At 33.9% G+C, this 15,724-nt stretch overlaps 1 pseudogene; it reads right to left on the reverse strand.

The window, feature by feature from the left end:
• Positions 1–38: 38 nt before the first annotated feature.
• Positions 39–2,835, reverse strand: LOC120142625 (annotated as a pseudogene).
• Between the last annotated feature and the right edge of the window lie 12,889 nt (positions 2,836–15,724).

A 15,724-nucleotide genomic window follows, 5' to 3' on the forward strand; every position in this document is an offset into this window, starting at 1 on the left:
TGTAATAATGTTTATTCCAGTTATGAGGGTTTGATGTTACCATATGTACTTGGTCTTCTATTTAATAAAATATGAGACACTCTTTTCTTCCTTCTAATGTTCTTCAACATACTTTTAAGTATGTGAGAGAATATGAAGGGAGTTTTTAATGAGACCTCCAACTTCTATAAAAAAAAATAGCTTCAAATGCCTCCCTTAGTGCCACAAGTGCACAATTTTCTGCTGTCTTTTCCTTTATTGCCAAGTTCGTTTCTTCTGGCTTTGACGTTTCTTGACCACCAGTTACATAAGTTACAGTTTCAGGTTTTGACGTTTCCTCGCTAGCTCTCACTTCATTTCCATCTTCAGGTTTTGAAGTCTCCATTGGTGTAGTCTGGGACTGATCCTCCTGAGGAGCAGTCTTACTCTCTGTTGTTTCCAGGACAACTTTAGGGACAGATGTTTCATCACTATCGCCAGCTGGTCCAGCAGTTTCTTTTGAATTGATGTCTCTGTTATCATCGCTATTAAAGAATACATCCTCAATTGGTACTTGAACTAAGTGTAGTATGCATTGTGCTTTAGTTTTCATAGCGACATGCTCCGCATTCTCATTCCAGTTTTCTTTATAAAGTTCAAGTGCCTCGAGGAGGAGGAGGGTTTCCTGATCTGTCCACTTGCCACCACTAAGACCAGAGGCCTCACCAGGTTCCATGAGAATAAAATCCGAAGATGACATGCCAGAGCCAAACTCCCGGTTGTTAAAGCAATCAGAACATAAGTCGAAATCAGCCTGTCAAATACAAATGTAATTACATCATAAAGAAATGGAACAATAAGTCAATAAATGAATAAACAAAATTAATAAGTTATTCTTTCCATTTTGATCATTCACATCAATGGGTTATCGCTGTAAGTAAACAGATTGCATTGGTGGTACAAAGAATTTATGCTCATTTCTTATTTGTTGGACAAGAAGCGGTAGCTAAAAAGGTCTGTCCATTTCCCGTTTTATTTACCATTTGGCTTGAGCCGAAGATCTCATATAAATTGATTTTTTAGTAGAATTCCCTCTTACTCTCTTAGAAATATAGGACTTGTGAAAAATGAAGAACATATATCAGTACAATTAAGGCAAGATTGAAATATTGACTACGCCATAAGAACACTCGGAAAGAATAAGTGCACTTAATTTCTCTTCGTAATGTACTAAATAATTCGAGGCTTAGACAAGTATTTATTAGTTAGCATTCAGTAACTCACCTGCTTCTGGCAATGATAGCGCTTCCAAGAGCAATCAGCTGAACAAGAGTTGCAATGGTACTCAACCGATGGCCCCTCAGGTGCCATCAAGTCCTCAGCAGGCGCAGATTCTGGAAGAAACCCAGACGGTACAGATGAAGTTGAAAGGTTAAACCTTGTAACAACTTTTGGGTGTGATTCAATTTCCTCAAAGTGAAACAATTTTTCAAGCAAAGAATCCTTATTGGCCACATTGGCCTTGGGTACAGCTGAACCAGCTGGAGGGAATGGATGAAAGTTAAATCAAATCCCAGTAGTCCAGGAGCTCCAATACTTCCTGCCTAGCTACCAAGTGACCAACATCAAGATCTTCCAGATCTTTCAACTCAATCTGCACACTTGGATTGGCATGAAATTTCTTCATAATCCAATTACGAATCTCCATGTATACATCAGGGGTATGATCTGGGGATTTTCCATTAAATAAAGAAGGCAAGATACTCTCCTCCACATGGTGAATCTTTGTCCATGAAAACCATCCTGTGAGTACAAAGAGAGGATGAAAACAAAAAACTGACAGAAACGGAAACACCAAAGAATCAAATAGTTAGGTTTCTTCTTTTCCGATGGTTATAGAATCGAATAAGAGCCTTCCAATGAGGAAAAATTATTTAGCTCCCTAGCTTGCACTCCGCTAATGAGAACGAAGATTAACATTCTTTTTCCAATTTGTGTATCAATGACGTAATCGTGTATTTGTGGGAAATTTTTATTCTCTTTTTGATGATGTGTCATATTTTACTTATTTTTTCCATGTTGTGTTTAATATGGCAAGGTCTAATTCTCATGCGTGGCTGATAAGAAGTTAGCAGAACAAACTGGAAGGATACTTATTATCATTTCCTTGTGAATAACTATAATAAGGAGTTGATCTTAGTTTTTCGTTTTGCACAATTATGACGGCTTCAATTCAAACCGAATTAAACACCTACAAAATATCCACATAATTTCTCAATTCACTAGCTCCTACTTAAAGAAGTAACACTAAAGCTGCAAACGATAAAGTTCACCTTTCCTTCCATTTCCCATCAACCAAACAAGGGGGAATAGAAAAATTCACCGCAATGATTAGGAACAACATGCGCATTAATGTCACGGCCTCAAACTCAGCCTCAATCTTAGCTCCCAAAGCCTCCAACTCTTCACTTGCCTTATTCAATTCCTCCAAATCTTCGGCCTTCACACTTTGTTTCACCACTCTTGCCTCCTCAAGCTTCGCGCCATCCGATCCCAAGGCAAAGTTTCCACCAGGCGCCCCTTGACGAGCCCTGGTTAAAGGACCGTAATGGTTAACCGGAGGGTAGGAGATCAAGCTTGACTTCTCTCGAGTAACCCGTTTCGACGGCGTTGATGAAGAGCTCAACCCGGAAAGGGAATTGGCTTTTCTCTTCAGCGCTCCACCTCGACGGCGCGTTGATGTCGAATCCGGTTCCGCCGAGCTCGGCCCCTCGGCCCCGCCGGTGGGTTACCCGCGTCCCAGCGTTTCTCCTCCATCACGGTTCGCGGGGTTTGGTTTTAATGGGAAAAAAGGGTTTTCGGTCGGTTCAGTGTGAATTCTGGTCGATTTGAGCTAAAAGGTGGAGAGAAATATTGTTGTTATAAAAATTGGGGCATATTTTGATCGACCTTAGTTGTTGAGCCGCTACTGTTAGGGGTGTATTCGGTTCGATTCGATTCGATTCGATTTTTTATCAAAAATGAAATTGAACCGAAATAAATGGTTTTTTAATATTTAAACCGAAATCGAAATCGAAACCGAATGGTTAAAAAATTGAAAAAATCGAAATCGGTTTTTTCGGTTCGGTTCGGATTTTTCAACGGTTCGAATTTTTCGGTTCAGTTCGATTTTTCGATTTTTCAATGAAAAAATCACTTAAAACTATAATTTTTTTTTAAAAAAATTGCCTATTCGGTTTAATATGGAACAAATAGGTTCCATATGGAAAACCCGAACCGAACCGAATAAAAAAAATGAAGACTTTAAACCGAACCGAAAACGAACCGTATAATGCCAAACCGAATCGAACGTTTTACTCGGTTCGTGTCGATTTTTCGGTTTTCTCAATTTCGTTGCTCAGCCCTAGCTACTACCTGCCCATAGTGGCATTACTTAGATTAAATTAAACATTTAGTATCTAAATTATTAGTTTTAGTTGTTTTAGTATCTAAATATTTATTTTTTTCAAAATCATACCTAAAGTTTAGTTTTTATTTCATTTTAGCATCTCGTTCAAAATGTAACTTTAATTTTTGAAAAAAATGAAAGTCTAGGTACTAAAACAGACCAAAATCGATAGTTTAGGTACAAAACACGTAAAGTTTTTAACGAAGAGGTACTAAAATGAAACGAAAACTAAATGTTAAGTATGATTTTGAAAAAATTAAAAGTTTAAGTATTAAAATAGACTAAATCTGATAGTTTAAGTACTAAATGTGTAGTTTACCCTATATGATATTAATCTAACTAAAAATTTGGGTAAACTACACAAAATGTCCTTAATCTATACTATAATGATCTTTTATACTTAATTTTCAAAAGTTATAAAACACCATTAAGTTTATAGAATTATTACAAAAATGATCATATTGACATTTATGATCACAATTTATAATAATTTAATAAATTTAATGATTATTTTATAATCTCTTAATGTTAATCAGAATGGTCATTTTGACTCTTATTTCTTTCTTAGCATTTTAGCCTCCAACATCTTTGTAACACCCCCAACTCGTACCCGACCCGAATACGAGTCTGAAGTGTCACATTGACTTTTCAAAACGTTTTCTTTTTCAAAATAGTTGATAATTCAAATTGCCATTAAAACTAAATATCTTGTATTGAATACCATCATATAGTTTTACAAAACTGATCAGAGCGTAATCTAATAAATATTTATTTACATGCCACCTACAATCAATATTATAAGATACATATGATTCAATGTTTTTATGAAATTTGATTCTTGGAAAGGAGAAGCTGATTTGTCTTGCCTATCTTCGATCCCTTTTCATCATCTCGGAACCTACGTATGAAACATCACACGCTAAGTCATTGACTTAGTGAGGCATAAAAAACATATAACGAAACTCTAACTAATTAACAATGCATGAAAATTTCATATCAATGATATCACACAAAATAATATCACATTTCATATAATCAATTGTATACTATCTACATATCTTGTCAGTATCATCATTAACCTCATTTCCTTATCATTATTATATTCATTCATATCTTTTATATATTATTGTACTTAACATTCTTAACTATCATATGATTCATTTAACCTAAACAATACAAACAACTTCATACGATTCACATAATACCTTTCATATCATAACAACATATACATCATATAATGCGTATATCATTCACAAGGAAACACACATAACATCATACCAAGTTTATTTATATCTTCTTTTAGCCCATGTATATTTATGAGAACGTAATTTATGTGAGTACTTTGAGGTTGTGCACATATGCTGTCACCACAGCTCGTATAATTCCCACTTAGTGGCATATGAAATTTGTCCCGAAGGACCTCATGTATATGTCCCGAATGACCTATGTATATGTCCCGAAAGACCTATGTAACCCTCGGCTCTTGGCATGCCAACTATACCCCTAGCTCTCATATCACATAACATGGGCATTATCATTTATGTTTATCACATATGCACATGTAGTCTCACAACTTCTTTTCACATAGATCATATAACATTCTTGTATATTCTCATAGCTCATTATCATATATTGCATATCACATGTACTATGTTCACATAGTTCAATGTTATTGGACTTATTTCAGTTCGTCATATTATAACATAGGCATATAATCTCATATGTCCTATTAATACCATATAAACTTATAAATGTACTCATGTATACTCTTTTATAATCCGCATAGTAATTCCATATACTCTCATATAATAATTTAACCTAACTATATCTTAGGTTCATTTCCATGCCTAAATCATATAGCACCTAAGTCTTCCTCATAGAGTTATACTACATGTTCATATAATCTCATATTAACCTATAAATAAATACTTATCTTGTCTTACTTTTCCATTTACCCACATAAATCATTTATACCAGTTCACATGGTTTATTACACTAACCTGAATTCATACAGATCATATAACCTATACAATAACATATAACCTATATCACTTATCTCACATTATTTATATACTAATTTAATCTATTATTTAGTTCAGTTTCACATGACTCCTATAACCTTCTCATAGAGCTTTATAGTTCTTTACTCTATAACTCCTATATCATAGTTTCCTTTAAGTATAAATCTTCCCTATATCGCTTATCTTATAGGTTCGTATCATCATTTATGTTCATGTCCCCTAATTTATATATACTATTCCAATAGAGTCTCATAATTCATTATCATGTAGTTTATATTTTGTTTTCTTATGTCTTCTCATAGACGTGTATTTACATGGCTCATCACATATACATGGCTTATATTACATTTTCATGTATCACATATATGTTGTCACATGACTTATCTCTTCTAATCGTATAATTACATAACTTATTTTATATTCTTCTATTATCACATAATAGTATTTTTTACATAAATCATATAACACATACAAGAACATATCAACACATAATCATGCATACATACAAATCATGTCATTCACATATCTATATTCAGGACTTTATGCACTATAATTATAGGAATTAGACTTTTCGCAAGTCCAATTTTCATATAATCCTATATCAAAATAAGATGCACTCACCTGACCTTATTAGTCAATATCGATTTCTTATCTCTTTCTCGATGACTACTACTTGGTCGATTAATCCAGACTTTGCTCTCGATCGATATCTACACGAATACACAATCCAATAATTATCGAGATACGAATTACTCGAAAATATTCTTATAATATAAACTAACTGAAGCACTATTTCTTAATCATAACTTAAGTAGTATCAGTACTACTATTACAGTATCGATACCCTCATGCTTGTAGTATCGATACCCTTCCACGGTATCGATACCCATCCACGGTATCGATACCCATTTTCGATTCTGTAATTTTATATCAAGAATGGTACCGATACCTCCACTTTGGTACTGATACCCCTTCAACTAGTACCAATACCACCCCTTTAGGTATCGATACTTCTTAAAAGATTTCATCCAATTATAATGTTCCTTTAGTATCGATACCCTAAGCTCAATTTATACTATTTTAGCTTTGAAGTATCGATACTGGATGAACAGTATCGATACCCCCTGCCCATAACTGACTTGTTTCACCCGAAAATTTTCCATAATTTATCTAACTTCCACTGTACTAACTTATTTTGATTTATTAAACTCAAATATACCTACTCAAACCATCTTATATTACTTTAACTCATCAAATTATCCAATATCTCATTAGAACCCTTGAATTTAAAAATCTTGCCAATTATTCAACATGTTCTTAATTCACTTCTATTACTTCTAACTTCTTAATTAGATCATTGACAAGTCAAATTTGACTTAAAAATCCATTTATAATTTTTTCCTCATCAATTCACTTAAAAAGTCTTCATATTTAATCCTTCATAACTTATCTATCTTGGAGTTTCAACACACTTTAATCTCTTATTAAGCTTTCTTAACACTCCAAGAATCAAAACTAAGCTTAAAACTTAAGAAATAATCAATTTACCAAGACTCACCTTAAAAATGGAGCTCAAGGCAACGATGGAGAAGAAGAGAACCAAGTCTCCATACTTTTCTTTCCTTTTTATCCCATTTCCACGCGTTTCATATCCTTATAAAGGGAAAAATAAAAAAATATTTCATATCAAATGACCATTATACCCTTTCTACTTTCAAACTTTGCTATTAACTCTAACATCAAAATTTTCCAATTAAGTCCCTTTTATTTTGGTCACTAACCTGACTTTTGGGTTGTTACAATTTCATTTTAGGGGAAAAAACTTATAATGTTTGATTAAATAGTCAATTTTTTTTTTTTTATTTTGGAGTATTTTGCCCCAGCAACATTTCATTTTAGGATTAAAACCTATTATTTTGTAGTGCTAACCATTTACAAACTAATGATTTCATCATGAGGAGACTATTTTGCCCCAAACTGAATTTTTAAGGGTTAAAATACTTTAAAAACGGTCAAAATAATAATTTTACTAATTCTTGAGAACTAATTTTGATATTATGTATTTTATAATCTCGTAACCTTTGTAAAATGAGATATAGCTCAAAGTTGAAAAAAATTTATACCGTACATTAATGAAAGTGAAACATGCGACTGTCAGCATTCATCTTCTACTCTTTCTCCTACTTGTCATGGTAATATCACTAAACTCTTTAAATTAATCTTTGATAAACATACAAATAGTCACTAATGTTTAAATAAATTTTAATTTTTCCATTAAAATTTTAAAAGTAACAAATTGATCATTAACATTATCAATTTATAATAAAATGATCACTCCCCGTTAATAAACGTTAGTATCGTAACATAATACTGATGTGGCATATTAGTGATTTTTTTTAAACATTTGACCATGCTTATTGCTCAAAATTCACCCTTTCTCTTTCATCTTTACTATCTTCATGTTTCTCTTATTTTTATCGTAAAATCGTTATATGCAAATTGCACTCACTTCTTTTGTCTTTAAACTCATTGATAGAGCCATATCTGGGCCTAGGCAGGAATGACACCGGCCTAGGCCATAATTTTTTATAATGTATTATAGTACTTTAAAAAAATGATTTTATGTAAGTTATAAGACTCATGACTATATCAGTGACCATCCAATTATAGTCATTTTTTATTTTATCATCATTTTCGAATTTTTATTAATCAGATCACCCAATTATTTAAATGTATTCAATCAGACCACTTGTTATTAACTTTTAAAGAAGTGCTGACGTGACAGAATAAATTTAGTATAATTACACATTTTGTTACTATTACTTATATATTCTATCGATTTAGTCCTAATTTTAATAAATTAAAATAAATTTAATCTTCAAATCATATCATGTCACGTGTCACTAGTCTAAAATATTATTACAAGCGTTGTCTCTTGATTAGAGGATTTAATTTATTTTAATTTAATAGATTTATTTCCCATTAAATTCGCTAGTGGAAAGAAAAGTAAAGTTGTTGAGACAAGGGAAAAGAGAATCAAACTTGGGTCATGGGGTTAACGAAGCAGCCTTCAAACCGTTGAACTAAGCAAGTTATTTGGTATAGGAAAGATTACATATGATAATATTGTCTAAACTTAATTTCTTAGTATTTTATATAGTACTCTATATTTTAACTTAAATTCACATATTAACATTAAAAGTATTTATTTTTATTTTAAATTATTAAATCTATTTTATTATTGTCTTAATCTAAAAATATATTTTATTTTTATTTTAACTTAAAATATATTTTAATCTTATCATAACTTAAAAATATATATTTTATTTTTATCTTAACTTTTAAAAATATATCTTATTTTTATTTGAACTTATTACATATATTATATTCTTAACTTAAGTTATTAAATATATTTTAGTCTACCTTAAATTATTAAATATAATTCATCCTTATTTTAACATAAAGTATATATTTTATTCTTATTTTTAACTTAACATGTATATTTTATTTATATTTTAATTTAAAAATATTTATGCTAATTTTGTTTTGATTTAAAAATATATTTTATTTTTATCTTAATTTTAAAATATTATAAGAATAAAATATAAATATTAAAGTTAAGGTAACAACAAATTATTTTTTAAGTTAATAAAAATTAAAATGTATTTTTAAGTTAAAATAAGAATAAAATATATTTCTAAGTTAAGATAAAAATAAAATATACATTTTTAATGTTAAGATGTTAATTTAATTTAATATGTGAATTTAAGTTAAAATATATAAAATAATAACAATTTAAGGTTAAACTAGCATTCAATATATGACTCATTTTAAACCAAATGGTTTGTTTGGTTTAGTGGTTAAATTGTTGCTTTCCCACGCAAAAGACCCAAGTTTGATTCTGACTCTCATATTTCAACTTCTTTAATTTAAATTAAAATAAATTAATCTTCCAATCGAATAGTGACACGTGATACAATCTGATTTGAAGATTAAATTTATTTCAATTTATTAAAATTAAGACCAAATTGGTAGAATATATAAGTAACATTATATCAATTTTACTAACTGCGACGTCATAAATTCCGTTAACTGTTAACGGGTAGTGGCTTAATTGAATGCATTTAATAGTTGAATGACCTGATTGACAAGAATTCAAAAATAGTGATCAAAATGAAAATGGCTATAGTTGAGTTGTCACTGGTATAATTTACCTTTTTTTTAATATTTGTTATTAAGGGTTTAATTTTTCCTATGGGCTTAATTTTTTCTACTAATATTTATTATTAGGTTAATACCCTTATAATTTATTTTGTTCTAATATTAGTGTAAGTGTCCAATTTTTTGTCAATATTTTTTTAATATTTGTTATTAAAAGTCTAATTTTTTTCAACACTTATTATCAAGGGGTCTAATTTTTTTTTCTATATTTTTTATTTGGGACATACTTTTAAAATTCAATTTCTTTTCTAATATTTTGTTGTTGTTATTGTCGGAACCGTCTTTCGGTTGGGCCCCAGAATTGGGCTTCGACTTGAAATGAATTGGAGTCGCCAAGCTGTCGGAACCGTCTTTCGGTTGGGCTCCAGAATTGGGCTTCGACTTGAAATGAATTGGAGTCGCCACCGACCACTTTAAAACGAATTTAGGTGGGCCGGACACCATCTTACCTGATCTGCGTCGTACCAGAAACGTGTCGGGTTCGGGAGTCGGTTACGGTCAAGGAAGGATTAGCACCCTTGAACCGCCCTTTCGGTACCAATTAATTTGTCGGTTGTCTTTAATTGCGAAAATTAGAATTTAAATTAAAATTAAAATTATTCGATCCGAATTACTTACCATTTGATAGGCTGAAATCATGACTGAAACAAAATATGTTAGATAAAAAGCGAAATCAAAATGTTAATAAATAAAAAATATAAAAAATAATAATAATAATGAAAGAAAGAAATAATAAAATAATAATAAAAGGTTAAATTAAAAAAAATATTTAAAAAGTAAAATAAAAAATAAAGATAAAACTTAGGATCAAATTGGAACAAATTGAGCTTAATGAATTAGAAAATGAACTGCAAAAGAACAAATAAAAAGTTATGGGACCAATTCACAGAATATAAAAAATATAAATAGGGACCAAATTGATTAAATCAGAAATATGGGGGCCAATTTACAGGTAGTGACCAAATTGAACTGCGACTCAAAATACCAGGGACTGCGGAGAGGATTTAAAAATCTTCTATTTGCAGGTCAATCCTTCGAAAAACGACGCCGTTTTGAATTTCGTATTTAAAGCCGAAAATAGGGTTCTATTTCTTCATTTCTCTCATTTGGTCACTTTCCCTCTCTCTCCGCGCTCTCTCTCGTCTCTCAAACTCTCTCAAATGGGAGATATCAGGCCACAGCTCTGGTGGTCTCCCCGTCGCACCGGCCACCATGCCGGCCACCGCCGGCGGTGGCCGAAAAAAAACCATTTAGCCCGAAACACTCGCCTTGTCACTCTAAACCCCGATCCGAAGCCCGTTTCCCCTAAAGGGACCCCAAACGGCGTAGATCTACGCCTAAAGTTCGGGTCTTTTACCTTAAAACCTACGCCTTCTGGTTTTCCGATAGCTTCTCTGAGGCCTTTGGTTGGTACTTCGGTTTTGTGTATTTGGTTGTGTTCGACCTTTGTTGTTGGTCGATTTGATGGTGTCGTTTGTGTGATGGCTATTGTGTGTATGACTTGGGTTTGGTTGGTTTTGTGTTTGGTTATTTTTGGTTGTTTTCAGGTTTTTTATGTGCTGTTGACTCGATGGAGTCTTGTTTGGTTACTATGCTTGTTGGTTCTCTCGATGATGGTGTGTGTTGGTACTGTTGGTCTTGTGGTGACCGACTCTTGGGTTTTTTTTGTGACTGATGATTTTCGTGGGTCTTGGTTTACTCCGATCTTGCTGAGGTTCCGTGACCCCGTTCCTCCGTCGGCCGTGGGTTTTTATAACCCCCACTGGCCGTTGTGAGTCCCGACGATCTCGGGATCGTGGTTGTTGGTTGACCGAGATCCCCGTGCATGTGGCACCGGTCACCTCGGGATGGTTCAGTCCTGTTGGTGCGGCCGGGAAACGCGCTGGCCGTTGGTTTACTCCCTTGCGGCACCGTTTGACCTATATCATTTAGGGTTTCCAAACCCCAAACCTAACCTTGCTGTTGGGCTGGTTCGGGCCCGTTTCTTGGATTTGGACTATGGCCGTGACTTTTGGACCTGGAAAAAAAAGTAAAATAAAATAAGTAATAAAATAATAATAATAATAATAATAAATATAAAAAACTATATAATATACATTTTTAAAACTGTTTCTTTTAAAAACTATATATATATAAATTTCCAAAAATTTTTAAAAACTATATAATTTTCAAAAATGTCTTTAAGAACCATATAATTTTCAAAAATATTTTAAAATCATATATTATATGTTTTCAAAATGTTTTTTCAAAAATTATATATTCTATATTTATTTTCAAAATGTTTTAAAAACTATATAATATATATATATTTTCAAAAATGTCTTGAAAACTATATATTATATTTATTTTCAAAAACGTTTTAAAAAACCATATAATATATAAATGTTTTCAAAATGAAATGTTTTTTTAAAATTATATAATATATAAACAAAAAATGAATAAAAAAGATATGGATGAAAATGAGTGTCTACAGCTGCCCCTCTTTGTCCTTTTTCGTGGAACGAAAAATAGGACAAAGATAAAAAGACACAAATTTTCGTTCAGTGGGGTTGAAGAAAAACCCCCTATCGGATTGAGCTGCGGATGACCCCTCCGTCGTGAAGTCAAGTCAATCTTGAAATGATATGGAATTGAATCGGAATGCGACTTCTTGTTGCCCAATTGTAGTCAACCTCGGTCTTTTCCTCAGTTTAAGGACCTTGGTTAAAAATTCGGCTGGAAAATATTTCTTTGACTTCACCATCTGGTTTGACAAGCCCTCGAGCTGAATAAAATCGAACTCGAAAAGTCTTTGTTGATAAATAGCTTTTCTCGACTTAAGCTATGTTGCTGGAAAACGATTTTTTATCACTGAGGCACAGTTAACCCAGGTCTTCTTCTGGACTTGAAAATCTCGATTACAGCCGGACAGTAGTGTGATTCTGATTAGAATCGAACTCGACAGTTTTATTGACAGATAACCCTTCTTGCATTGAGCTATTCTGTAAGCTTGATTTGCCTCTAAGTTGAATATAATCGAACTCGAAGGTCTTTAGCAGATAGCCCTTCTCGACTTAAGCTATGCTGCAAATGATGTGCCTTGGAACTGAGCGGAGTCGAACTCGAAGGTCTTTTGGTCACAGATAACCCTTCTAGCCTTGAGTTATGCTGTAAATGATGTGCCCTCGAAGCTGAGTGTAATCGAACTCGGGGGTCTTTGGCAGATAGCCCTTCTCGACTTAAGCTATGCTGCAAATGATGTGCCTTGGAGCTGAGCGTAGTCGAACTCGAAGGTCTTTTGGTCACAGATAACCCTTCTAGCCTTGAGTTATGCTGTAAATGATGTGCCCTCGAAGCTGAGTGTAATCGAACTCGGGGGTCTTTGGCAGATAGCCCTTCTCGACTTAAGCTATGCTGCAAATGATGTGCCTTGGAGCTGAGCGTAGTCGAACTCGAAGGTCTTTTGGTCACAGATAACCCTTCTAGCCTTGAGTTATGCTGTAAATGATGTGCCCTCGAAGCTGAGTGTAATCGAACTCGGGGGTCTTTGGCAGATAGCCCTTCTCGACTTAAGCTATTCTGCAAATGATGTGCCTTGGAGCTGAGCGTAGTCGAACTCGAAGGTCTTGGTCACAGATAACCCTTCTAGCCTTGAGTTATGCTGTAAATGATGTGCCCTCGAAGCTGAGTGTAATCGAACTCGGGGGTCTTTGGCAGATAGCCCTTCTCGACTTAAGCTATGCTGCAAATGATGTGCCTTGGAGCTGAGCGTAGTCGAACTCGAAGGTCTTTTGGTCACAGATAACCCTTCTAGCCTTGAGTTATGCTGTAAATGATGTGCCCTCGAAGCTGAGTGTAATCGAACTCGGGGGTCTTTGGCAGATAGCCCTTCTCGACTTAAGCTATTCTGCAAATGATGTGCCTTGGAGCTAAGCGTAGTCGAACTCGAAGGTCTTGGTGGCAGATAGCCCTTCTGGCCTTGAGCTAAGCTACAAATAGTTTGTTTAAAAATGACTTCCCTTTACGGGTCGAAAACGGTCATGATTCTTCCGGTGGTTCCCCTAAGCTGGTCTGGGAAAACCTACTGATAAATTCTGACAGCCGGATATCTTCCGTCGTGGAATTGAAATCTGGCTTGAAAGTGTTAACTGAAAACATGTTGCTCCTGGTGAGTTTGAACCGAACTAGATTTGATCTGAATTGGTTCTCGAACCCATCTGAGATCTGTAGTTATGTAAAGTCGCTTGAGGTGTAGCTTCTTGCTGCTGAGTTACACCATCGTTCTTTAAAGGTGCTTGCAAGTCGAGTAACCTTCATCCTGAAGTCGAAGCTTGACTCTGAAAGCTGCAAAATTATGTATGCTAAAATGATGAATGTGATGCACCTAAGTATGTCTAAGATGCATGCAACATGAATAAATTATGTGTTATTTCTTGGATGGAGTCTCGTGCTTTGCCTGCCAATCTGGTCCATGGAATCGATCGTGCCTCATTTGCTTCTCGAGCTTGGGCTTTACAGACATTTCATATATGAGATTGTTCTGTTTGAAAACGTTTTTCTCCTTTTCTTGTTTCAGGAGAGAGAAATGATAAAAATGTTGTAAAGTATTGTTCGCAATTGAATCAAATTGTAAATGTGAGTTCAAAAAAATATCAAAGGAATCAAGAGCTCTTTTAATGCTTTCAGAGTTACAAATCTTTGACAAATGTTCAAAGGGACGAGTCGGCTTTAGGTTGGCCTCCTTTCTAAGGTTTTTTGGTAAAAAAAAATGTCATTTTTTAAATATCGCAACATGCTTTGGCACTTTAATTGGGTGCGGACAAAATGACGCAGCTAGCATGATCAATTACTAGACCTTTTATCTCAGTCCTCTGAAATCTTTCATTTGTTCAAGCTTTGTAGGCTCTTCCAACAAAGGCAGTGCAAAAAATATCGGTCTAAAAATGAAGTTCTTGAGTGCTCGTGTGTAGTTGACTATAACAGGTATTCCTTAACTCCCTTAGTCCATTTTACCGAAAATTTCTTAGATAAATTTGATTTAATTTGTCATTATCTGGCTAGCTGAATCCATAAAGCCGGGGCATTAAACCAATTGCTTTAGAGGGACAGCTTAATATTATAATCACTCTTATCAAGTTAACTGAAGGGTTCATCTCATCACAGAGTCTTCGGCCTGACAAGAGCAGTGGAGCAAACACCGAATTGCCAAGTGTCCGAGCAATGTCATGGTTTGAACGTAATCTACTCATAAGGCCAGGGCTTTCAAGTTTCCTCTATAACCAATTGCCTTAGCGGAATAGCTCAGTTTTTACGGATTTAATTTCTTAAGATTGTCAAGAAGAACCTGTCATAGTATAGGTGTTTTTGAAAGTCAAGGAATCTCATCTTTAGAGTTCAATTTTCAAACAACTGACCTAAACTGGATTCACCTGCTCGACTATTTCATTTGTAAAGATCATCATCGTCATTGAAAGTCTTAAATAAAAAACATAGTAATTGTCATATGCAAATGATGCCCCGTGTTGTCCGCATCTTATGAAAGGAAAATAGTATATTGGTTAATTCCAAGAGCGGGGTATGGTGTTTGAGGGTATATTCTGTATAAGGTCAAAGTCCTTGTTTTTAAATCATGTTACTTCGTCAAAGATTCATAAATTTGAATCGTTTACAGAGTTTCTTAATTCAAATGATATGCAAAGAATTACAAATTTGCAAATATGATCCATTGCTTAACATCTTTTAAAGTAACATAAATTTGATTAAAATGTTCTTACAAAAACTTGAAAAAAATGGAAGAAAAACAAAGTCAAACAGAATGCCTCAAATGATGAAATGATATTCCTCACTTGGATGCCCCCAAGTTGTTGAAGTCGATCCAGTTCTGGTTGCGCATCTTTTGTACGACCCTCTTGAATGCGTAACAGTTCTCAATTGTGTGCCCTGGGACTCCGCCATGATATTCACAATACGCATTCTCGTCATACCACTTGGGGTATGGGGGCTTCATGGGTTCTACTGGATATGGTGACACCACATGGGTGTCAAGAAGTTGCTGGTAAAGCTCTTTGTAGGTCATGGGAATTGGGTCGAAATGTTC

Source organism: Hibiscus syriacus, unplaced genomic scaffold (assembly GCF_006381635.1).
Source record: "Hibiscus syriacus cultivar Baekdansim isolate YM2019G1 unplaced genomic scaffold, ASM638163v2 tig00110831_pilon, whole genome shotgun sequence".
NCBI classification, from domain to species: domain Eukaryota; kingdom Viridiplantae; phylum Streptophyta; class Magnoliopsida; order Malvales; family Malvaceae; genus Hibiscus; species Hibiscus syriacus.